Below are 23,598 nucleotides of genomic sequence, written 5' to 3'. Positions count from 1 at the left end.
CCAGCACAGAACTGCTTGTTAAGCACAGCTGAACCTGGTCGCTTCCTGAGCTTTCCTTGGGTCATGCGCCCCGTTTTCTGAGCTTTCCTTGGGTCATGCGCCCAGTTTTCTGAGCCCCAGGAGAACTCACAGTGAAGCCCCGAGTGTCCGACTGACTGGTGCAAGAATGCCAGTGTGAGCCTGGTGAATTCCAGCTCACTGTGCCAGTTTGGATCCTCTGAGAAGCCATGGTCAGGAAGGGCCAGGAATTGCAAGTCTCGTAGGGAGGAACACCTGTGAAGGGTAAGTGGGCGGGACCCAGGCGAGGGTCGGGGCGAGAAAACGCCACACACCTGAGCATGGCTGGGCACACCTGTGAAAGGAGGGCGGGCCGAACCATCTCAACCCGGTGCGTGAGAAGTCTCAACTACTTCACCCTAACGGCTCTGTTCACAGCAAGGGCCTGTTTTAGCCACGCCACGGCCGGGAGCAGGCACAGTGTGGAGTCTCTGCACACGCACGATGTGGGTGAGGACGCAGCTGCTCCGCGTCGGGCCGGGGCCCTCTGCAGCCGACCTGAGCAATCCCACTGTGCTCCTGCACAGCCACGCGAACGCACCTCTCCGTGCCCGTCCCGAAGCGGCTCCTCAGTGGCTTCCTGGGCCGCTCTTCCCCAGGTGAGTGGGGTGGGGATACGCTGCACATTGTGTTGCCAAAGCTGGTCTCAGGCGGCTCACCCCAAGTCCCTATCCCCCCGTGCCAACCTGCTTTCTAACTGCCCTTCACCCTCAGGACTTAGCTGAGATCTCAGTAGCTGACCTGGTGGTGGCAGACCCCAAACTTTCACTCCCGAGGGGTGAGGGCATTGTCAACTCTGGGTTGCTGTGCTCAAAACAGGACTAGTGGTTTCAGGAGGCAGCCAGCAACCCCCTGGCTCACCTACACTGCTCCTCTGTGTTTCCGTTGGGGAAGGCAGATCTGTACTCCACCCAGCTGGGCTCATTGTCAGCCAGGACGGGGCCTTGTCTTACTGCCCAGTCTCCAGTCACAGGGGTTCCAGGTGTCTTGGTGGCAGGCTGAGGTTCCACAGGACATTTGTTGTGTCCCTGGGGTAGATACAGAGGGGCTGAGTCCCAGGGATGCCTGCTCCCGCCTTGCAGCTCCTCTGGTGCGGGAACTTGGACCCACAAGGACCTCTGACGCCCTAACGAGGGGCAGCTGCTGCCCCCTCTCACAGAAACCCTCATCAGTTGTCAGAACCCAGCCGCCACGTCATTTAGATATTTAGCCCCGAACAGGGCCTCCTGAGACCCCATGGCCAATTGTCCCATCTGTCCTTCTCTGAAACGTCCTGTGTGCTGCTGGGCTGGCACAGCCCTGCCCGAGCATGCTGAGTGCCTCTGCTTGGGTCTCCCCGGGGGACGTCCGTGTGCTGCCTGAGACTGAGACGACGCTGAGTCTGCCTGCTGCTTGGTTGACTGCTCCAAACCCTGGTCCACTGCAAGCTGCTGGCCCCGTGCGTCACAGGGTTTGTGGCATACTGGGTGTGAGAGAGGTCTCTCCTGCCACCCTGAGACTCCCATGATGCGCTTATGCCCTCGGTGCTGGATGCAGTGACTTTCCCTGACTCATACCCAGAGCAGAAATTCTGCAGGCTGGTGGCCACTAGAAGCCTAAGAACTCTCGGGAGCGTGGGTCCCTGGAGAGCCAGCGGCTGGCCAAGGCCTCCAGGATACTCAGCACCTTCTCCCGTCACTTGGAAGGAAGCTGTTGACACGAAGGAGCCCTGTGATGCCCTGTGGGCTCACAGGTCGTTCTGATACCATCTTTGGGGAGTGCTAACTTAGTCTGAGCTCGGCAGGTGTATAGAGGGGTATCTATGCTGAGGGCCACACAGCATGAGAAGTGGAATAGACCTTGCTGGACGTGGTGTCCAGTGTCTGGTCCACAGCAGTAGAACCCGTGGATCCTTCGGTGTATGTATCTGGCTTCTGGGAGCGATTCGGCAGCAAACAAAGTGCTTGTGCCATTTGGCAAGTTGCGTCTGTGGTTAGCTTCTCTGCTCGCAGCGACAGAGGCTTTCCCGGCAGCTGTCTGTCTGCGTGTGGGTGAATACTTCCGCCGGGGTGTTATAACTCTGCAGTTGGCGTTCTTTTGTTGCAGGAAAGTACTCATCTTTATGGCTCGCCATTTAATTCCTCTGCTGTCAAGAGACAGAATTAAGTCATCTCTCTTTTTAAAAGAGTGATATAAGTGGGGAATAATGAATGCAAAATGCTGTAGTTAAACATCAGCCGATAAGCTGATGGATCGGCTGTCACTGAGATTAGGCTATAAATGGAAAGAAAGTGATATTTAATCATTTGCAAAAAATAAAAACAGAGGTGATGGATTTGGCATACTCTGACTCATCACGGCAAGTTATTTTCCAGTTAATAGAGGGAACAAAGGGCAAGGGAAGAGAAGCTGTGGCTTTCCAGAATGTTCCAGGACATGCATATCTCCTGAGCTGTTTCTGAAGGCATGAAGGCCTATTATCATGGGTTTCATTGCATCTTCCCGAATTCTGTTAAGTTGAAATGCAAACCCTGGTACCTATGCCTGCCGGAAGGCAGTTCAGATGTGATGTGTCTGTGGAGTCCTCACTCACGTACTCCCACTGGCGACCTTGTACGCGGGATCGGGCACACACGTGGTAGCCAGGCAGTGAAGAGCCAGCCTTGCAGACACCTTGAATGTGAGCTTCTGGTCCCCAGAACAGAGAAATAAATTCCATGAACTAACCTGGTCTATGGTGCTTTGCCGAACCAGGAGCCAGACTCTTGGGAAACTGGAATCTCCTGTGTTCTGGGGTGAATTGGTAGCTCATGAACCCATTTTGGGAGTTTTCTATTTAAATATTTTGAAAGCCGAGTTAGCGAGCCACTTCTCCCACTGGTCCAATCAGATGACCACAGTGGCTGGGGTTGGTCTGGCCGACACCAGGAGCTTCATCTAGGTCTCCCACATGGGTGCAGGGACCCTGCACTTACACCATCCTCCAATGTTTTCCCAGCCCCACTAACAGGGATCTGGATTGGAACTGGAGGACGTGGGACTTGAACTAATGCCTGTCCAGGATGCTGTCACTGTGGGCAGTGGCTGACTGTGGCATCTCAGCACCATCCCCAGTGCTGAGTCGGCCACAAAGGCAGTGAACCAGTGCACAAAAGAGCGCGCTCTCTCTCTCCCTCCTGTCTCCCTCCCTCCCTCCCTCCCTCTCTCTCTCATATTATTCTGCCTTTCAAATGGATGAATATAGACAATGTGAAAATATATGCAGGGAAGAACCAAGAAAACATCATACAATGCTAGCCACAGGAAGACAAACACTGCATGTGCCCGCTTACACTTGTGGTCTAGAACAAGCATATGCTTCTTATTTCTTTTCTCCACAGAAGCCTTCAATAAACACTTGGATCCTGGAATCTAATTGCACCTTTCTTGTTTTATTTTCCCTCAACCATGAAGACAAAACTGACAAATCTAAACAGAAGACTCACCATTAGGTAAGTAAGAGCAGATTCACAGAGAACTTGATGGTGGTTTTGCTTCCCTTCCCAGCAGCCCCGTGGCGACCACTTTGACCTGCTTCAAAGGTGACAGTGAGCAAAACATCCTCTCTGCCCGAAGCCCAGCACACGGCAGACGAGCCCTTCAGAAAGGTAAGGTTGCTACGTGGGGGTGGGACCCAGACTCGCCAGCATTTGGGGCGTGCAGGTCTGGGGTATCTCGCCTGGTGTGCAGGGCTAGCAGCTGCGGGGTTCCTGAAGGACAGATGCGTCTTGCCTCTAATGGCTGGGATGGAAGCTCTGATGGATGCTGGTGGAATGCAGGGAGCTCATGCAAGGTGGCGTTTGTTCCTGGTCCGAGTTGTCGTGGACACATGGGTGGGATGTGTGGTGGAAAGTTGAGCTGCTGACCCTCCCTGGGAGGGGCCGTTCTGGCCTTTGGCTTCCGCGAGGTAATCTAATGTCTGACCCTGCCCGAGAGCGGATGTCTGGCCTCCTGTGGGGCAGCGAGGAGCCACACTCCATCTCAGAAAGACCATGGGTCAGGATGGACTTTGGGTCACGGGGTCTCAGTAACTCGGAAAATGAGTTCAGGTGTGTGCTCGGTCGTGGGGCAGCCCCAAGGAGAGTGCTGGATGCAGACATAGAGGTGTGCTTCTCTGAGCGGCAGCACCTGGGGCTGGGGGAGACCCTTCCAGGCCCCATCCTCTAGCTTCACCAGTAAACTCAGAGCATGTGCCATGACCAGTGGTTGGCTTGGAGGGTGTTCAGGGATTCATGAAGTACAGTTTGAGCTGGAGCTAAGAAGATTTCGTGCAGAATCCTGTGTCCACTCGAGTGTGCCTGTGGATACGGCAGCTGGCCTACCCCTGGACTTAGACCGGGGAGAGGAATATGGGGCTCAAGGTCCTGCCTACCCGCGGTCTCCTGATGTTTACGGGTGTGGTTGATTCTCTCGCCTGTGGTCCAGCACCTCTGTTCTCCAGTGCCCTTTGGCTGGCAGAGTCCACCTAAGGGTTTGGGGCTGTGCCTGCCTTGGGTGAGGCACTTGAGGTGCAGCTATTAACAGTTCTTTGGGGAGATAGCGTGTGGCTTATATTTCTTTCACATTATTGATGGGAGACCCAGGTCTGTGGCAGAACAAGGGGAGGGCTGTGATTCCTGGTGCAGGCAGGAGATGAAGCTGTGTGCTTTGGCCAGTGCAGAAAGGGGTATGCACTGGCGTTTTGCCCTGTGAGCCCCGCTGGAGCCCCTGAGCACTCCAGATTGTGTGTGGGTGGTGGAGTGCAGATCTGGCCCCTTCCAGCAGGACATGCCCACTTCTATGAGACCTCCAAGTAGCCTCTGCCTGGGAGGGCTGACCCAGGTTGCTGCTGAAGGGGTCTTCAAGGTTCTTTCCCACTCAGGATAACGGTGCTTTCTGAGATGGAAGTGAGTTCAAGTGCAAGCAAATCATAATTGAGCATGTACACTTAAAGCATGTTTATCCCTGAAGTGGTTATGTCTTTTGTTGCAAGCAGAAACAGCTGAAGCTAGATGACACCCTGAAAAGCACGTGGCTCTTGCCTGCACCTGTTTCCTCTGGTGCCCGAGTGGCCATGAGGGAGAGGCCCATCACGTGGGGCTGTGAGCTTGGCAGGGAAGGGCAGGGCTCTGGAAATGCATATCCTCTGTGGAACTGGGCCTGAATTTCCTTTTTGTCACTTGAAGTATTTCCTTTATTGGCAGGGTTTTCTGGTTTGGTAAAACATCTTCTATTTTTATTAATGCAGAAAGAACAGATTCTTCCTCATACCCTCTCCTTCCCCCTCTTTCTGAAATATCTTTCTATAAACAATTTAAGCCCCTTTTTCTTAAAGGAGAAAATTCTAATGCAAAATGTGTAAAGATGACCTTGTCTTTGGTGATTGCCCTGGTTTACATATGTATATGCATATATGTAGATTTATATTTATATCCTTGGATCTATAATTGAACAAAATGGTTCCCAATTTAAAAAATAGCATTTTATTTTTATCCATGCTTCATGTTTATTTGTGTGTGTGTGTGTGATTTTAAAAGCAAGACAAGGCACCATATGATCCAGCAGTTGTATTCTTGGTCATCTATTCCAGGAACGGAAACTTAGATGCATATAGACAACGGTATGTGGAAGCTTCGGCAGCTTTCTCATACAAGCAATAAGCAGGAGCAGCCTCACTCAGGCCTCCTGGATCACAGGCAGAGGCAGGTGCACAGACATGTCCTTGAGGGCTCCTGGTGAGTGGGCAGAGCCACCTCCAGGGGGTCCACACTGAAGGCATCCCTTCATGCGGTCTTGTTGAATCGGTCCCCCGGGGCGGTCAGTGGGCAGTTGGGGCCATGAAAGTAGATCTCTGTGGGTCTGAAGTTGCTCTGATGGCTACACAGGTCTGCATATGAGAGAACCACATGATAAAAATACTCAAGGAACACAAGCGAAAATAAGGCTGGTAAAGTTGGAATAATGTTAGTGGGTTTATGGGTGTCCGCATCCTGCTCATTGAACAGCAATTGTACTCCAGCTAAGCAAGGTGGTGCCACAGGACAAAATCATGTGGTCCCTTTGGTATCATCACAGCTGCATGTTAACCCTTCATTACGGAAACGATGGTCCCATCAGCCACAGCACAAGGCCACGTTTGCAATGTTAGACTACATAAAGCACGATCAAGGCTCATGCCCTGCTCTGGTTCCTTGAGCCTGGGGTGTGCATGAAGGACAGTAACTGTTTCTACTTTGTATTTCGTTACTTGAGGACTGAAACATGGATGGATAGTGCTGGAAGATCCGCAAGTGAAGCAGGTCTTTCTTTGAGGATTTTGTGTAACAAAATAAATACTATTGTCTCAAACTAACATTGCTTTCTAAATGTGTCTCCACATATTTTTCTTTGTTGCTCACTGTTCTGTTTGGTTCGATAGCTTGATAGAATATAAAACATAGCCTTGTTTGTATTATCGAAGTATCAAAAACTGCATGTGGCATGAATGGTCATTTGCAATACTGAGTCGTCTAAAGCAAGTGGATCTCACTACATCGGGGGGTTAGCTGTTGGGAGGGCTGGTGCTGGAGGCTGTGGCCCAGTGGCCAGAGAGGGTTCTGTGATGGCTCCTGGTCATGGGCACAGAAAAATGGGAGGTATGGTCATGTAGTGTGGAGATGAAAAGCATCAGCATTTACTAGGATCAGATCAGGTGGTTATCATCAACGCATGGTAAGCCAGAGCTGCATGGTCTGAAGGCATCCCCTCACTATTTGTTACTAATCACTAGATCCCAGGAGTTAAGGCGCTAGCAGGTAGATGGGACCACACCTGCTGGTGCAGGTGGTCAAAATGAGCATCTCCACCAAGGGCCAGAGGAACACTGGACACACATTGTCTACAGAGGAGCTCTGTGTACGGACACGCGTGGTCTACACAGGAGCACCGTGTACGGACACACGTGGTCTACACTGGATTCCAGCCAGCAGCACACGTTCTGAACCAAGTCCCAGAGAATGGCAGGAGGAGTGAATGCTGCAGCCACTTTGGTGCATGTGCTAGCTGCCTTCCCTCATAGGCACGTGGAAAGACAGAGCCACACAAGCTAAACGCTGCTGAGAACCCGAGAGATGCTGCCAACCTCCAGCAGCCCACTCTTCTAGAAGTCTGTCTGTTAAGAGGGGAGCAGAGAGGTGGAACCCTACCCTCTGGGTTGCTGTGCAAAGCTTGCCAGTATGCCTTCTGGAGTTGGAGGGTTTTCCTTCCCTTCTGGATGTTAGGTCTGTTCAGTGCTTCCTTCAGTCGGGAAGGGTGCCATGCATTCCTGGGCTACCAGTACAATGTGAAGTAACATGCGTTAGTTACATTTTGGCCTGACGTTCAGAAGAGTTGGATGTTCAAGGAGGAGTCAATGTTGAGTTGGGCAATGGTGGGATGCTGAGGGAATCAGGAGGGAGTGTTGTGTATTTCCCATGTGGGAATAACCGAAGGGTAGTGGAGTGTCGCCATGATGAATTTGGTTTCCTTGTGTGACTGGTCACATATCTGCACTTGTAGAAAAAACACTTCTTGTTGCACTCGGTTATCTTCTGACTGTTCAGGGTTGCTTTGGCAGCAACTGACCTAATTGCAGGGAAGTGGCTGCACAGCCGACCTCAGACAAGGAAAGTGCTTTTGATCACAGGCTAGACAGCCAAGACAAGCTTCCCGGCGCAGAAGCTGCCAGAACAGCACTAGCTCAGCCCTGGAAGCCGCCTCCCAGCGTCTTCCAAGGCCCCTTCTCCCTGAAAGCCTTCTGCCAATTTTCAAATTGGGAAATGCGTTTTTTGAGACTGAAGAGGCCCACTCCCCTCCCCCCACTCCCAAGCGCTGGCCACTTGAATACACCTGCTGAGTGCATGAGCTGGTGTCTGCTGAGAACTGGCGTGAGCACTGGCCAGCCTGATGCAGGAAGGGGCGGAGGGGGACGTGAAAGCAAGGAAAGGCGATGGGAGGCTTGCAGGCTGGTGAAACATAAGTGGTGGACATTGATTAAAAACCAGGGACTCCAAGAGCTAAAGGCTGACAAAAAATGAGCCTGTCACTTAGTGAAACCTGTGGGCATACGGGCTTGTACTCTGTAAAATCAAATCTGAATTTTTGCCCAGATCAGATAAGCACAGAAGTCCTTTCAAAAGCAGAGCAAGGTTGCGTCTCTGAGGGAGATGTGTTTCCCTGGACGCCCTGGGTTTCCTGAAAGGTCCTCTCAAGCACTTGTCTGTGTGGTTCTGCGAGGATGGACTGTGTCCAGGACCTGCTGAGCCCTTCCACAGGACGTGCATCCAGAGCTATGGAACAGTCTCTGAGCTTTGGGTGCCCGGGAGCACAGCTCACGCATCGACAGTACACACGCACGTGGCTGTATGTGGTGCATCTCCCACTTCCTTGTGATTGGCCAGAGACGTGTTACAGCGGGTATAAACACAAGTGGGCAATTTCTGCTGCTCAAATCTGAATCAGGTACAGGCGGTCAGCTGCTGTATGCCCGTGTCCTCGGGTTCCAACGGCCTTCTTCCTTAGCTGCTGCTGAGCAGCAGGACCCAGCCAGGCTAGATGTGATCTCACCAGCTATGCACCTTGGGGACCACCGTGATGAGTGCACTGTTGCTGGCCCAGCGACGAGCCGTTGGTGCTCAGCACCTTTTGGGATTTTGCCACACTAGTACCTCCTTCCACCGTCAACTCCAGACACGCTCCTGCAGCAGAGTGTGGATCGAGAGACCTGGGTGTGTTACCTTCTCATCTGTCAGCACACTAAGCTCTCTGTCTCACCTCCAAACCTTGTCCTGCTTCTCCTTGTGTGCAAGGCCGTAGAACTTCACTGTGGTTTCTGTAAGAGAACATGAATGTTCTTAATTCTCTTTTGGCTGGGAGACTCTTGCTGAAGCTTGTGTGTCCTATTTCCCTGGCTGCCATCTTTATCCCAACCCTGGAGACACAAACCATGGGCATCTTGGGCCACCCTCGCCCACCCCATCGCTGTCCCCTGAGGCAGGTGGTTGCTGGGCAGTTCTGCCTGCTGCCCTACCTGTGACTGGGAAGGGGCTGTGAATTCACCTGCTCTGGTAGCAAAGCTGCAGGTTCAGTAGTTAAGAAGCCTTGAGACAGGCACGTCTGCCTGTTGCCCTTCTCCCCGGCAACTGCCCAGGGGGTTTGTGTGCTTCTGCAGGATGGTCTCCTTCCTCTGCCTTTGCTGGGCTCGAGGTTTCCCAGCTTGGTTCTGCCAGTTTAGATTCTCTGCTCCTTCCTCCTCTGAGTGAGGTGCCAGTCCTGATTCAGAAAGAACCTCATCTCCATGAGACCCAGTGAGGGGCTGGGACTGCAGTACACGCATCCTGCTAGGGGTAGCAAGTGCCCCCTGCAGCAGCTCGCCAGCATTGTGGAGGAGTTTTGTTTGCTGCAGATGAACTCAGCCTCATGCTTGGAACCAGAGTCTGCTTAGGGCTGGAATTGGGAACCCATGGGGGGGTGGTTGGGGGACTTGCTTCTGCAAGCCGATGGTCTTGCAGCTTCCAATAATCTCAAAGGTGGCAGGAGAAGAATTTATTGCCCAATTATTGAGCATGCTGAGAGCAATTGAACTACTTCTCCTGAGCTAAACAAAGCTTCCACTTGATTCGGCTAATCCTCTCCTGACCCAGCCTGCTTTATTCAAATCCTACTTGTGAAGGAAATGGGACCTCATTAGCTACAGGATATTTCTAACACACAAGGTCATTGTCCTCCATTAGCTGACCCTCCCTTGGGAGTGGGGCCAGCACTTGCACTCTCGGAGCTGCTCTGGCCTCATGTCCTCCCTCAGAGTGGAGGTCCTGGGTCTTGTCCGAGCTGTGCCACGCACTGCAGGCCCTGGGGTCCGCTCCTCGAGTGTTCCTTGAGTTCATGGATGTCCCCTCTGTGTGCAAAGAACTTAGAGTTCCTGATTTATGAAGTCGATTTTGTTGCTGTGTTTTCTGTTTATGAGTGTAATGACCTGAACTGTCTGGAAACCCATGGCTGTGTGCTGGGAGGGAAATTCCACAGGGACTCCAGGCACTTCCCAGCTGAGTCCCTGGACTTGGCACTCCCTGGCTCGGCAGCAGGCTGTGGATCACGGCTGGCCCCTCACCCCTCACCACTGGGGGAGTGTCATCACGGTGACGGATGGAGGAAAAAAGCCCTGGTGGAATAGGCTGAGACATTGTCACTGCCCCAGGTCGATTCCATGCTCCTTGGTGGATGTTCCTGCCAGGTACATGGAAGCTTCCTGGGTCAGGGGCAGGCTCATGCTTTGATTTGTGGACTGAGCAAGGCCAGTCACCACTGAGGGGGACACTCAGCCCCCACGTGTAAGCCAGGGCACACGGGCTCAGCCTCCATCTCTGTCACGTGGCTGGACGTGCCCCAGGCAGCACGGTCCTGCCTAACCGGCCAGCGGCAGCTCTGTGCGAGTTGCTCAGGGGCCCAGAGCCCGAGTTCTGGAACTGATTTCTGGACGAGACTGCACGAGAATCACCCCACGCTCATGTTGGCCATCATCGGCCTCCAGGGTGTGGGTAGTTGTTTATTTTGCTGAACATCACAGATGCACGCTTGCCTGATTACGCTGGCCTCATGTCATGCGAGCGAATCAGGAATCCAGATGGCTCCATCTTCGTGCTGTCCACTGTGATAAGGGGTGGCTTTTACTGGCAATGTTGAATAGTGTCCTGAGGTTTGAGATCATCTTTGCCCTTTGCGAAAAAGAAACTTCTGGAATACCTCTCAGGTCACATGAGAGAGAAAAGCTTCTGGGTCACTCTCTTGGATATCATCTGTAGGAGACAGGTCATCTCCCACCGTGGTTTGGCTGATGCGTCAGCACCCAGCACCCAATCCCAGGGTCAGGCTCTGCAAAGTTCCACCAGCTTAGAACCATGCCTGCTCTTCCTGTACTAGGAGAATGTGCAGCTCCCTTCAGAAGAGGGTCGCTGCAGCGTTCAGCCCAGCTCCGGGATGGGGCCTCTGTCCCTCCTGGTGGCCCCGCTCTGTCCGTTGCTCACTGCCTGTCGTCCTCATGGCAGGAGGTCTCATTTGGGTTGGTGTCCTGGTGTTGATGACAATGTGTGAGAGCAGACACAAAGGGCAAAGCAGGAGAAATCAGGTTTCATTTGGATCACAGAGATGCTGTTTGTGGGTCTGTGGTGCGTCACCTCCAGAGAGCAGTTGTAGCAGTTACGCGTAAACTGTTGTCAAAAGCCAAATGCTGTTGTCTGCGGCCAGGCTTGTGTTGTGATGGGTCTCCACCCTGTTCTATTCAGTTTGTGTTGTCCTGGCCTTCCACTCTGTGTTCATGGCCTGCTTCAGGTTGTAGGCCCCCGCTCTGGCTTGCTCAAGTCCTTCTAGAAGGATCTGGGTCCTTGGAAGCCCTTGCTGTCTCGCTCTTGCCACCCTGAGGCCATGGGGCTGTCAGGCGCTCTCGGAAGCCAGGAAGCCTCCTCCTGCCTGCTGCTGTGCTCATCTTCCTCAGAGCCTTCACTTGAGTGAGCTTGCCACCGTATGGTACTGTTCTGCCTCTTTGCAGTGTAAATCTTAGCAAAGCCTCCTGTGAGTCGTTCATATCTTGCATGTCTTTTTCCAGGGACCAGAGCTCTCTCTCTGACCTATAAATATCGGGACTGTTGGGCTCTGTCACTCAGTCCCTTTAGTGCAGCAGTTGCCTTATCTGACACCTGTCACTGCTCTGAAAGACTCTCCTGTCCCTTGTCAGCCCTGAACTCAGTTAAAGGTTTGCGGTGTCTTTGATCAGAGTCAGCCATGCATGGTTTGGAGGATTTATTTATTTGAAAGTCGGAGTCACAGAGTTGGGAGGGCTGGGAAGAGATTCTGTGTCTGCTGGGTTGCTCCCCAAATGGCTGCAGTGTAAGATGCTGGGCCGGCCTGGAGTTGCCTCTGGGTTTCCCATGTGGGTGATAGGGCCCTAAGGGTTTGGACCATCTTCTTCTTTTCCTAATGCATTAGCAAGGAGTTGAACCACAAGTAGAGATGCCAGGATTCACACCAATGCCCATGACACTCTGGCACTGCGGGTGGTGGCTTTACCTGATACAACACAATGCTGATCATGGATGCTTTGACACTTGCCAACATACACTTGTGTTGACTCAGAGTGGGGATGAACTGTCAGGTGCAGATGGGTGGTGAGCGGTGGATGAATAGCAGTCTAGCCGGTGACTGGGTAGTGTCTTCCCACCGTATACAGTAGGGACCTGGGGGACAAGCTTAGTTTACCACGGTGGGAAGCTGACCGTTAAATCGCTTAGTAAGGTTGTGTCAAATAGTGATGCTCCCTGTGGCCATAGCAAACGTGGGGGTGTCTCCAGGAATGACCACAACCATGAGTTAAAACTGCATTAGAAGTCCTGGCTGTGAGGTGTCAGACACGGAGAAGGCTGGGGGCGTGGGGAGAGCAGGAGCCGCGGACAGATGTGTGCTCAGAGCAAACAGGAGGTTCGTGTGTCTAGTGTGAGTTGGAGGGAAGCATCGAACTAAGTGACGCTGTGGGCAGCCTCTGCCACTTCAGCTGTTCCTGAGGCCAGGCTCCAGATGCAGGGGAGGGGCCTGGAGAGTGGGAAGGCTCAGCTTCAGTCCCCTTCTCTCTGCTGGTTGCCCAGATCTCCTCTGAGGCTCAGGGAGGAGCCCCGGAAAGGAGCTAAATTTGAATGCATTTTACATCCTAAGCACAATGGGCTATGGTCATTGTCTCCTCACAGCCCCTTCTCTGAGTGCCTTGTCTCCTGATGTCTGGGGGAAGCAGAGGCAGGGTTATACACACACGTGCATGACTGCCCTGGCATCGCTGGTTTACCTGCTTGCCCTTCCAAGTGCAGTCAGGTTTTGGTGGGCAGCCAGACATCTTGGCTGTCCTGATGTGCAAACACACTTAGTACCTGATTCAGAAAGAAAAGGAGGAGTGTGGCTGTGTGTCGGCACATGCCTGTGTGGCAAGTAAATGTGCATTCTGGTCCAGGTGCAGCATGTTCGGTGAGCAGAACCAGATCTGTCTACGGAGAATTTCTGAAAACTTTGCATCCCACAAGTGTCATGGACATAAGATCTTCCCAAGTTGGGCAACAGTCCAAACCTTTGTGCAGTATTGCTGAGGCTGGATTTCAGGAGCAAACTTTGGCCCAATTCTCTTCGAGCTTTAGACAACAGGGTAGATGTGGGTTAAATGATGGCCGTGATGACGATTGCCCAGACACAAGGAAGGAAAGTGTGACAGACTACCAGGTAGCTCCTTAGCAGAAGTTTTGTGCTATTTGGTTAGAGTCCCAAACCTTGTCATTGTGGGTGCTTGTCCCTGCTTTGCTTTTCCCAAACATCCCCATCTACAGAGGCACGGGCACCCCCCAAACCCAGGGACCCTGCCTGTGGCCCTGGAGTCTCTGCAAGCTGAACTCAGCAGGGCTGGAGCTGGTGGGAGGAACAGTGTCGGGAGGAGGGTTTCCTGCCAGCAGACCTCTGAAACCACCGAGAGGGTGAGACGATGGCGTTTTTCATCCACAAGAACCACCGGAAAGAGTGTGATGGAGCATGTCCATTTGTTATAATGCAAGCACAAGCTATATAGACTAAGAAAGGGGAGGGCAGGGGAATCTCCTGGCAGTCCCCCCACACATCAACTGCACTGTGGTTGTCCAGAAGGCACGTCTATCCCTTTCGACCCCCCAACCGTGCCACAGGTCATGTAGGCTGGCAGGTAGCCCGTGGGTCATGCCTGCCAGGTAGCAGCATCTGGGTCACCAGGCCCTGGGCAAGCATCTCTGGTGGGAATGCGTCTTCTTGGCTCCTTGGTGGAAGGGCGCGCCGGCAGAACTCGCTGTGGACACAGCGGCTGAAGTCAGGACAATGGCAACAGGAGGGAGAGGGGTGTTCTGCTGCCCACTCCAGTGTCCTCTCAGCCCCCGCTTTGTTCTTTGATAGCACGGTGGAGCCTGCTGCTTCAGCATGAGCTGTGATCCCGTGTGCTGCAGTGTGCTTCAGCTCCGTGAAGCTACGCTTCTGAGACACAAGCTCATTAAACCTTCCATAAAAATAAATGCGTTTAATTACCTGAACTCAGTGCAGCAGTGCTTTCTCAGGCGACACTGCAGAGAACCCAGTCTCCCTCGCTTGTACGTATTTGTCTGTTTCCTGGAAATTAACAGGAGCGCTTGGTGAGGATCACTGGCAGATGCGCAAATGTGAACCAGAGATTTTGTCATGAAAAGCATAATTAGGAGACTATTAACTTTGTTCTCCTCCAATGTTATGGAATAAACAAGTTAAAAGAACCTTATTCTTCAAAGTAATTAAAAGTCAGAATTGGCTTTCTTTGTTTCAGAGGAGTTTGATTTGATCATTTTGAAGATGTGGAAGCTTGATACTCCACCTCCTCCGCCCCCATCTCTTTCCACCTTTCTTCGAATTTCTCTGACAACATGCATGGAGCACCAGCCCTGTGCCGCCTTCGCCCTCTTGCGGCAGGCCCAGTACATGGCCAAGGGTGCCTTGTTAGCCCCCTGGCAGAGCAGGGGTCAGCCCCTCAGCGAGTCCTGCTCCAGGGCCACCAAACCTACTTCCCTGAGGAGCCCCGTCGTTTCAGTGGCCTCTCTAGCAGGTGTTCCAGTCTGGGCAGAGGGAAATAGTTCAGGAAGTTGTAAGAGAAGGTCCAGGTTAGTGCTGCCCTCAGTGCCAAGGTGGGGAACAAATTCAAACACTGGGGGTTGGATTTGGCACAAGAATCCTTGAGATCTTTGTGTAAAGAAATCTTCCAGAAAGCCATAGAAAGTCCACATTATGAACAAAGGTTAAGCAGCCATTTAAAAATTTGTGCATGAAGCTAGAATGACCTTTGAATCCCATTTTCCATGAGCTCTCCTGAAGCAGCCTCGTGTTGTGTTGGAGGAGTCAGCCTCGTGTTGTGATGGAGAGTGTTGCCCTGTGCGTGGCTCAGTTCATGCTTGAGGCATCCTGACTGCCCAGGCTGGCATCCTCATGGCCAGCTGGCTGCAGGTGGGGAGACTCAGATCTGAGAGTTTTTCCAGGTCACACAGTGCAGATGCATTCCCACTTTCCTGTTCTGACTCCAGAGTGTGGGATCTGAGTGGCAGCTGAGGCAAGGCTGCCCTGCAGCCATGGTGCATCTTCTGTCTGCCACGGCGTTGGTGTCCGGTACAGCGCCCCACACATGGCCGGTACCGAGACTCTGCCTGCTGACTCGAGAGGGGGCTGGCTTTTCCAGAGGATGAGGAGAATGGGGGTGGAGGTTCCAATGACAGTGACAGCTGAAGTGTGGGTTGAGGAGTAGGCGATTTGCCAGGTGACAGGAACAACTCCATGATTTGCTCTTGTGAGGCATGACCCGGTGTGGCAGGTGGGAAGTGTGACTCAGGAATGGAAGAGCTTCAGCTAGCAGGCTCCTGATCTTAGACCTCCGCATGTAGAGGTGAGCCCTTGCAGTTTGTGAGTTTGCCTGTTTACAGTTCCACACCATGCAGGGAGTGGTGGACGTTCAAGGTCCATGGCATTGCTTGGTCTAGTCCTGCCAAGGCAACCTCAGCAGGGACTTGAAGTTCAGTAAGTCCCTTGATTGGGCTAGTTCTTAGTCTGCTATCATGAATGCTACCATACATATCCAAATAGGCCTTGGCAGGTAAAAGCTCTTGCCCATGTAAGGAATATTGGTATCTCCTGGCTGTGGAGAGCATGCCCAGCACTGACAGCTGCTGGTTGGACCCTGGTCTGGGGCTGAGGGTCCATTCTGTGCACCTTCCCCTTCCATGCTGCGGACACAGCGGCCTTCCTGGGCCTGCCCCAGGTGCTGCCCAGGGTTTCTGTGTGGACTGCCCCTGCCAGCGCTGTGTCCCGACCACCTTCACCAGGCGGCAGTGCAGAGGACATAGGACCCCCGCTAGTGTTTTCCAATGTCCCCACCTAAACACTTGCCTCTACTGGTGCCATATGCTGTATGCGGTGTTCTTTCTCCCTGATTTTCCAGTCAGCTCCACTAACGTGGGTGTTGCTCCTGCTGTTTGCCACAGAGCCCATGCACGCTCTGACAGAAGCCTCGTTAATGAGTTGACCTGATCAGCTGGCACCTGCACACCTGACTCTATACCAGGCACATAGTAGGGCCAGGAGCCATTTGCTGAGTGTGAGTGGATCCGTCCGCACAGGGCCTGGGGGTTGCTGATTGTACCTATTGTACAAAAGGCTTCTCAGCCGATCCGGAAAAACAGGCTTGACAAAAGGGAGGTCAGTTCTGTCGACCACTCACAGCTTATCTGCTGTTGTTCTTACTGGAAATAGAGTTCCAGAGACCTTTTGGCATGCCCTGGACTGTTTTCCATGACTTCATATTTTGAAATCTTAGAGCACAGCTTCCAGGCAGGAGCAGAAAGTCAGCTGTCTGCTTCACCATGCCCCCACTTTCAGCTTCCATTTCCACACGTTTCCAGCTGATGGCTTCCAGGGATGTGGCCTTCCTCCTGCGTGCAGGGAGCTATCCCGATGAGAAGACAGTAGAATCGTTAGAGCAAATATTAAAATAATTAGGAGGACGATAACAATTAGAATAATTAGAACAGTAATGATTTAATTTAGATGAAGCTATTAAGAGTGGAAGGTTTAGGATTTCTCTGTGAAGCAGCACTATTCAGGAATTATTCTGTGTGGAACAACTCTTGCACTAGTGGAAAAAGATCGAAGCAGTGTGTGCTCGAGGCAGCCGGTTAACCCGGTGCTGTCTGCAGCTCCCTTGGCTGGCTGGCGAGTGCTCAGCTTCAGGTCACTTTTGGCTGAAGACTTTTAATCATGTTGTGAATGTGTGTTAATCAGCATGTGTTAGGAATAAAATACATAATTTTCCGAGATAGAAATGACGAATTATGTAAGAAGGAACTTCAAAAGGTGTGTGGGATGATGGAGCTAAATGATGAGTCTGTTTTCGTGCCCCCCAAACATGTGCTCGCGAGGGCCTTCAGAAGGCTCACGACGAACGTGGCTTGAGACAGCTGTGTAGGCTTTCAGCATTTCCTGCTCAGATGTCACTTCCTCACCCCACTGGCTGCTCCGTGCGAATGACTCCTCTTCGCGTTCTCTCGTCTCATCTTCTGTCTGTGGCAGGTAGACTAGTTTATTCCATGATAGCAGATGTGGCTTTCCAGTGGGAAGATGGGTTTCTGATCTTGAGTCAGCTGAGGTCAGGGGAGAGGCCCCGCCAGTGTCCTAAGTCAGAGGGCTGAAGGAGACAGGGCGGGGGGCCCAGGGCAGTTTCGAGCAGGTGACAATGTCCTCGTCTGCAGATGAGGGGCACGTCAGTCCCTTGCGTTGCCCAGAACCAGTCCTTCCACTCCACGCAACCACACCTCCTCCAGAGCTGCAATCCTTTCTTTCCTGCTGGAAGTTAGGAGGCTGGAATGGTTTAGAGGAAGCTTCCAGTGGCTACTGCAGTCACTGTTTAGTAGCTGCTTTATTTATATTGTTTGTTTAGCTTCACCTCACACTAGGAAATAAAGCCAAGGAGAGCAGGAATCCTGTCTAACTTAGCATGGTCTCTGCACTGCCAGGAACAGGGTCTGACACTGCTGAGTGAGCGGAGACCGGAGGGAAGGGCACAGCCCATCTGCAGGCCGCTCTAGCCCACCCTCTCTCCACTGCTGAGGTGACTGGCTACATTTTATGCGGACTCTAACTGTGAAGATCGTTGCCTTCATGAGCTCACACTGCTCATGTGTCTGGAATCTGGGGTTCAGAATTCGCTGTCTTCACACTCCAAGCCCTGGTTGGGATGAGGAAGTCAGGTGGACCAGAGCCCAGACACACATTGCCGTTTCAGGACAAGCCAGGGTTGGCAGAGAAGCTGGTTCTGCCACAGCAGTCTCATGAGTTTGGAGCTGAAGGTGAAGCCTGGTGGCCAAGGGTGGGGACATGGGTGTCCAGGGTGGACACTGGGCAGCGCTGGGCAGCAGGGATCTTGCTGGTTCAGGCAGCCCTTGTGGTGCTGCGTGTGTAGTTGGGGAGGGGCTGTTCTCCTCCCGGGGATGGAGCTTTGCTCGCTGACACTTCCCTATTACCTGGACTTCCCTTGCGTCTCCCTGGATGGCATGCTCATGGCTTCATGAGAGGCAGCGTTTTCAGTCCTGATGATGTGAGCTGAGCAGTGTGTGTGCACCGCTGTGCCTTTTCCAGGGGCCCTGGAAAATGGCTGGCTTTGTAGTGTATGCAGTGGCTACTGGCTATCCAGACACATCTTGTCCCATTTGCCTCACTGACCTGAGCAGGTTTTGCAAGACAAAGAATTGATTGTTTTCTTCATGGTACTTACCTGTTCTTTGCTTGTGAGTCTGGCCATCCATGCTCAGCCAGACACAACCATTCTCATAACCGGTGCACTGTAGACAAGAGCACGCTTCCGTGACCAGAATCCAAGAGTGCTTGAGTAAATATAATTAGCCAAGAAGTTAGAGAAGGAGCACATATACAACCCTTTTAACTGTGGTTGACTTAAGACCTAATTGTTGCAGAGTAATTGGCCTCCAAGAAAGTCTGGGAGGCTGTCGTAATTAATACAGTGGGTCAAGTGGAAGATGCAGTGGGGTCACTGGGTTTTAATTAACTGGATTCGGGGAAAGGCACGCTTCCTGAAGGAGGGATCCTCCCTGGGCAGGCTTGGGCATGTGGGGCTTTCCACAGAAGTGTTCCTCTGAGTATCTACCCACCTGCGAGGTATGGAAAGACTGCAGGCTGCAAGGGGAATGTCTGCTGGGCACTGAAGAGTCACTGTCCTCTGGGCTTCTCATCGCTGCTCTGCTGAATATCAGGTTGATGGGCTGAGGTTCTGTTTGGGCCTGTCTGAAGACATCCCGAGCACTTCACATCGCAGGTGCACTGAGGAGTACAAGGAGCTGCTCTTGGTTGACCATTTAGAGGTGGGTCTCTGAGCTCTGCTGCGTGTTGAGTCTGATGGTCTTACTTAGCTTTGCTCTCATGTTGCTGTAACAATGGCAGTGTTGGGAAGGGTCTGTGAGAGTGGTGGGTACAACGGAAAGCTCATGCCTGGCCTCCCGGCAGGAAGGCAGTGGTCACTATCTTATGGCCCCTTCGCTCTGTTCAGCTCACTGCCTTCAAGTCTCTAGCCTGGAGGCTGTGCTTTGTCTGGGAGTCAAGGACCTCCTCCCAGATTGTTTTCACAGCCAGCCACTATGTATGAGACTCATGCATGCAAACAGCTCGCTGAAGGCAGAGGAGTGAATATGACTGTTGTCAGTACTCAGAATTGATTGGCAATAAGAAGTGTCGTGCATATAAAACATCTGGAATGGGGTGGGTATTGTGTTGTAGTGGGTTAAACGCCTGCCTGGGACACTTGCATCCCATAGAAGAGAGTGCCTGATTCAAGTTCTGGCTACTCCACTTCCTCATGACGCACGTCTTGGGAGACGAGTGATGGCTCAAGCCCCTGGGCTCCTAGGCCCCTGCCACCCATGAGAGTGCCCTCGTGAAGTTCTGGGCTCCTGGCATAGGCCTGGCCCAACCCTGGTCTTTGAGGGCTTTTGCAAGAAGAGTAATGGTATCTCTGTGTTTGTCTCTCGGTCACTCTGCTTTTTACAAATTGACCATTTAAAAATAGGTGGTGGCCAGAGTTGTAGTGATGTTAGCTAAGTTGCTATGGTAGCCCCTGGCATCTCACACTGGAGACAGACCTAGGCTGGCTTCTCTGCTCCCAACCCAGCTCCTTGCTGATGGTACCCTGTGGGGAGAAGGGCTGTCCCAAGTAGGGGACCCCTGCCAGCCATGCCGCAGACCAGGTGAAACTTCTTCCTCCAGGAATACATTTCAACAATTAAGAAGTGCTACAATGCAGTTGTAAGCAAATACAACTCAGTAAGACATGAAGGCATCTAAAAAATAGCTTATGAAAACATGGAACTAGAAGCCTGATTTTTGAAACAAAAAATTTGAGGTCCATGCACAGCTATTTCATCATATGTATTTCCATAAACCCCTTGAAGACCTCCCACATTAACAAGAAGTGGTACAACAACAGACACAGCTCAGGAGCACATAAAAGATGCTAGCACCACGAGGAATGTGTGCTAAACCACTGGGATACCCCACTGGTGTTGGCACCACGGGGAACACCACCACACATCGCTGGTGTTGGTACCATGAGGAATGTGTGCCGAGCACCACTACACAGCACTGGTGTTGGCACTGTGAGGAGCACCACCACAGCCCACTGGTCTTGGCACCACGAGGATCCTTTGCTGAACACTGCCACACCACTGAACAGCCTTTGTGGTGCCATCTGGAATCGGTAGCAACCAGACCTCTTACATGGTTGGTGGTAATCTGGATTTTGACCACCTTGGAAAGGCGTTTGGCAGCGGATGTCCTAGAAAAACGTGGGAGGAAGGACCCAACCCACTCGCTCAGGGATTTACCAAGAACTTAGCATAAGTTTATGTGCCCACAGACTTCAGTGCAGTTATCATTTGGGCTTGATGCGTGATTATCCCAAATTGAATAGCATAATGTGCATGAACTGACAAGTGGATAGGCAAATTATCACTTATGCACACGACAGAACTGTGGAAGGTCATGGTTGAATCTCCGAGGAATTTCTTAACCCTAGTTAGGAAATACAGACTGATGGGTGCATACTTCCTTTCGCTATCCATACACCATTTCACATTCACAGATGTGCGATGAAGCATGTCCACCGTTGCTGGAGGTGGAGGCTCTGAGGAGGGCTTGGCAACCAGGACTGAACGACATGGCCTGCCTCTTGCTGGATGTTAGGTCATTGTGCATTCCTCCGTCACTTGGAAATGCAAACGTAGCACGGGTGACCTTTGCTGTGGCTGATGGGAACTGGGAACCTTCCTGTGGCTAAAATGGCTAACTGCACGACTGGGTGCTGGCCTCAGAGTCCCAGCATGCACTCTGCTGGATCCTGGATGCCCCACATCCTCACCATGACACCTGTATGGGCTTCCTCGTGCTCCATCCACCCCTTGCCCAAGGGCATGCAGGAGGACCACCCTTGTCCCTGTGGCCCGATGGGGTCAGCAACTGCTGTTGCCGTTCACCCTTCGCTGTCTGGGAAGGGCGTGACCAGAGCGCTCCCAGCCCTCTGGTCGGAGATGGGCACGTGCCTCTTGGGGAAGGACGCGGAGGGTTGCGCTGCCTGTAGGTGCATGCGCTGTCTGGAGGAGTATGAAGCTGATGATCATGCTCCTTGACAGGTTTCTGGAGACAGCAGTAGAGGGAAGACACCTGCTTTATATCTTCCAGTTTTGGATCTTGGGATGTTTTATTTATTTCAGAATGACAATATGTTATGCAAACCAAGATACAAGTCATCCAGCTGACAAGCACAGACTATGCTGGAAAACCCTAGAATGAGGTCACAGAGCCAGCAGCCCTCATGCTGTACTTGTGGCTGGCCAACTGGCCACACGACTCTTCCAGTGTTCTATGTCACATTTTCCTGCTCAGGGAGATGTACGTAGAATTTAGAAAGCCATTTTGCATACTGCTTTCTCCAAGCGTGGTACTAGGAGAAAACAAAGACGAAGGTTCTTTAAAAGTTTCATTTTGGGAGTTGGCGGAAGTTGATTCTGGGCCATCAGTTCCTAGAACAGTTTTGGGATGCTGTCAGAAAGGCAGAGCAAAGGAAGAAAAACAATTATACCAATTGTTTCAGCTGTCTGCAGGTGTGCCACAGTGATGCTGATAAAATCAACCAAGCTGGGACCAAGTGTGCGTTGTTAACTTGAGAAATAGTCATGGATCTGGCAGCTGAGAAAGTGGAGGTGCCCAGTGTTTGCTCATTACCAAGATTTATTGTTTGCAGCTCTGGGAAAGTGTTGGCCAAGCAAAAGTAAGGTCACTTATACTGGCCTGCAAGGTAGATTTTGATTTAAAAAAAATAGTAAAAGACAAGGGGAACTGACAGGAGACTGATTTGGAAGTAGGGCAATGGACTAGCTCACTCGGGAGACGCTGACAGCGGAACCTCTTAGAGCATTTCTCTAGCAAAATGCACTTTGTTTATATAAAATGTATTTGAGGTTAAAGTACCAACAACACAGCTGACCAAACGAGGTGATGGCGCACGCTCTCAATAAAGTGGAGTGGATGGCAGGGCACGTGGGAAGCCATAAACCAATGCCTGGGCAACACTCCACACACATCAGGCAACTCTGCGTTTGCTATGCCGGCTTGGATGTTCTGGCTGTCATTGGATGCCTATGCATCTTTATTTTCTTGTCTCTCTGTTTCCCAAGAGTGGGACCTCAGGGCTGAGTGGCTTCGGGGTGGGTGGGTTCCGTCCCAGCTCCGCTGTAGCTCCCTGCTGATGCACACCCGGGAGGCAAGAGGTGATGGCTCAAGTCCTGGGAGGGAGGGCTGCCACCTTTGTGGGATGCCTGGGTTGAGTTCTGGACTCCTGGCTCTGGAAGTTATATCCTTCTTGGTCACTGCCGTTCAACTAAAGTGAAATAAATAACAAAGCATCCATGGAATTTAAAAAGTTTCACCAAAATAAATTTATATTTGAATTCCATTTTCTATGAGCATTGCAAACTCTGCTGTGCGTACATGTTCATACGTGCCTGTGTGTGTTCGGAGAATGCTGATTTTAACACCAATACCTACTGCTGTGCCCATAGGAATTCTTACTGTGTTCTGTATACTTGTGAATCTACAAACCATCCGGTGAATTATTGCACACATTTTGAAAAGCATTTTACTCCCCAGATGCCCACACCTGCCAGGGCTGGGTGAGGTTGAAGTCTGAAACTGACTGCAGATCTCCCGGGGTGGCGGAGACCAGAGGATGTGGGCTGTCACCCACTCTGCAGCATTAGCACGAGCCGGAGCAGGTGTGGATGTGACAAGCAGGTCCTGAATGTGAGGCCCAAATCCACCGCGCCCACTCCCTACCCAGCTGTAACACCTTTGTAAGCAGTGCTCGAACCCAGGTACCATTCATCAACTGCTCCCCTTTGTTCTGTTCAAGAAGAACCCACAGCAAGGTTAATGAATTTAGCTGCTACTTGATACTTTGTATGCATATACAACACCTTACCCACCTCTAGTTGACAGAAATTTAGATTGGTTTCTGTATGTTTTCCTATGTATTGTGAGCTTGTGTTTCCTTACACGTTGGCATAAATCTTTTCCTCCCTCCCAAATTCACACTTCGCTCTCTCTCTCCTCACACTTCTCTCTCTCTCCTCACAGCTCTCTCTCTCTCTCTCCTCACACCTCTCTCTCTCTCTCTCTCTCTCTCTCTCTCTCTCTCTCTCAAGTGTTGGCACACATGGGCATGATGAGTCCTGCTAAACCCCTGAAGCAGGTGAACTCATTTGCATTCTCGCCGTCACTGTGTGGGAATTTCTGCCTCTCTACCCTCTCCAGAATGGTCGATATGGTCAGAGTTTTAAACTGCTTACCAGTATTCTGCATATCAATTTATAACCCAGTATTTAATGTCCCAGATCAGTTTGGATTCCT

This window comes from Ochotona curzoniae, unplaced genomic scaffold (genome assembly GCF_017591425.1).
Source record: "Ochotona curzoniae isolate NIBS_2020 unplaced genomic scaffold, NIBS_Ocur_1.0 contig_46, whole genome shotgun sequence".
Lineage (NCBI taxonomy): Eukaryota > Metazoa > Chordata > Mammalia > Lagomorpha > Ochotonidae > Ochotona > Ochotona curzoniae.
This window is presented reverse-complemented; position numbering follows the sequence as displayed.